Below are 2,433 nucleotides of genomic sequence, written 5' to 3' on the forward strand. Positions count from 1 at the left end.
CAGGAAGAAGAGCAACAATTAGAGGCAGTGCTGCAGGGCCACCATGTCATTTCAGGCCATACCCAGGAATGTGGCACTAAGAGACCCAGCAAAATGAGCTGGCCTCTGCTTTAAGGGCACGGTTCTCTTTCAGAGGGAAACTGAAGCCCAGACCCACTGCTGCAACTTTAGAGGGTCTTAAGAAGCAGCATGGATAGGCAGTACACAGTATCTGGAAATCCACGTTAGCCCTTGAGTTCTTGCTATCTCTGATCCCTGCTGCTGGGACCCCACAGATCAGTGACCGTACCACCTCTGCTGCCTTTCCAGAAAGTACCACCCTGCTCCCAGGGCAAACTGCAAAGGTTGCTGCCCAGCCAAGCTGCACAAGACTTATCAAAGCCAGCCAAGAACAGTAACTTAATTGCTATCGAAGGAAGAGTTGCTCTTGCAGCAGCCCAGGCCAAACATGTGAAAGGGTATATGCAGGCAAAACTGCTCCAGGCAATCTCCATCAGGCTCTGAAAGTCAGATTTTCCAAGCAGCTGAATGCAGAGTGGTTCAGTAGCTGAAGAGTACACCGAAGATTCAGAAAACTTGTGTTCAGTCCCTCTTCTCCCACCACAGAACTCCTGGATGGCCTCAAGTGCCCAAATCCTATGACCTCCAATGCACCAATGCTCAGGAACAAGTGGGAGCGAGGCACAAATGTCTCAAAAATGAAGGACTTTAAAGGCGTCACACTGTGCAGAGGGTAAGTCCCCCTCTTGCCAGATGCTTTGGGAGAAATGAGGCTGAGGTATTCAGATATTGCAAGTCCAGTAAATTAAAGTAAGGAATTGGGTCCAAAATCTGCAGTGAGTTGCTGGTCCATCTCCCTTAGTCACCTGCTGCTGCTCCAGCCACGTTCCTTGGGCACACACAGAAACTGCCAAGGCACCACACAGTGCCCAGCAGTGGTCAGCACTGCACTTAGATGTGGGCAGGAACTTTGCTGCATATTTCTGGGCTTTAAAAATAGAAGCTGAAAACCACACTACTTTGTTCACATCTGGGGCTTGGAAGCCACGATGACAGCTCTGTCCTGCCAGGCTGCAGCCAGCTCCTGGCCCAGTGGCACAAGAACCCAAAACACGTCTCTTGTGATAAATTGCTCCCTGTGACACAGGTTTCCTGGTCAACAGCACCAGCTAACTTAAGAAAGTCAGGAGGATGTGGAGACCTATAGACCAACAGACATCACCAAGTTCAAGCAGTTTTTTGCACCATACAAGTAGAGATGCTGGATGTCTTTAAGGCTCACAGAAAAGCAAGTGAGCCTATGACACAGAGTGATCATGTGGCGATCCACTTAAAAAATACCCCATGATTATAATGCCAGAGTCAAATCTACAGGCTGCTGTTGGAGGTTGGCATTTTCTGTTAAGGACCAAGGACGTGGCACTCTCAGGATGGACATCTTCCATCAACAGCAGCTGCTGAGGCCGTTGCAGCTTTTGGAAACAGCAGAAACAAGGTTAAGATTTCCTAAAGCCCCAGTGGGCTACTCCCTAAGAGGAGATTTTCTCTGCACTCACAGTTGTCCACACAAGGAACTTCTTAGGGGCCAACTCACACCCTCCTGTGTCAGGCAGAACCTCCCATGCTCAGCTCCACAGGAGAGAAATCATTGCAGCGGCAAAACCCACTGCCAAACCTTTCACAAGTGGCGTCCATCTGTTCTCAGCTCTATAGCAAACCTAGCAATAGTTCCACTGAATCTCACTGTGCCAGGAAAATGCTTTTTGATTTCTGTGACAGCAGCTCCTCCTCCCACCAACCTTGGAGCACAGGATGGAGACCACAACTTCGGTCCTTACTCTGCTGGAAACCTGCCCACCTCCATGGACACATGCTGACATACTCCGGCTGAGGAGCAGAGCAAGATGTGATAGAGCTTTGACTTTTCAGGCTCTGTGCAGGAAGAACCACCCCCTTTAACTTTCATCCTGAAAGAGCCCTGGGAGATGTTACAAGGTTTTCTGTTCTGAGGATGCAGAGGGCAGCTATCGCTGTGCCCAGCATGTGGGGACAAGCACCTAATGCATGTTTTCTGTATGGACAGTCTGCACAGCATGTGCTGTACGTACCCCTTCCTTCTCCTGCCACACATGTGGGCACCACAACTCAGACCATTGCCTTATCAGGGTAGGAGGAATGGAGTATTTTTTCTTAGACAACACTTTGCAGGTGTCTTCTGATAAAGATGTCTCTAAAACCTGGAATTTGGAGAGAATTTAGAAGAGAAGGAAGAAGAAAAAACAGCCAAAAGTCTGCTAAAATTTGCACCTGTACTAGCTGCTACTTTTCTGTGCTCTCTGTTCTTTGTAAAAGCGAATGTCTGCTGGTATTTGGGCTAAGAGGACTGCAGTGTGCCGGGTCCTGCACTGGGTCACAACAACCCCCTGCAACACT

General features: G+C 49.1%; 1 protein-coding gene across 1 annotated transcript in view; it reads right to left on the minus strand.

The window, feature by feature from the left end:
• Positions 1-2,433, minus strand: part of AFAP1L2 (actin filament associated protein 1-like 2) — a gene marked incomplete at its 5' end in the record, with an annotated part of 27,255 nt that overhangs the window by 21,616 nt on the left and 3,206 nt on the right. The window lies entirely within an intron of this gene.

This window comes from Buceros rhinoceros, unplaced genomic scaffold (assembly GCF_000710305.1).
Source record: "Buceros rhinoceros silvestris isolate BGI_N320 unplaced genomic scaffold, ASM71030v1 scaffold11844, whole genome shotgun sequence".
Classification (NCBI taxonomy): Eukaryota; Metazoa; Chordata; class Aves; order Bucerotiformes; family Bucerotidae; genus Buceros; species Buceros rhinoceros.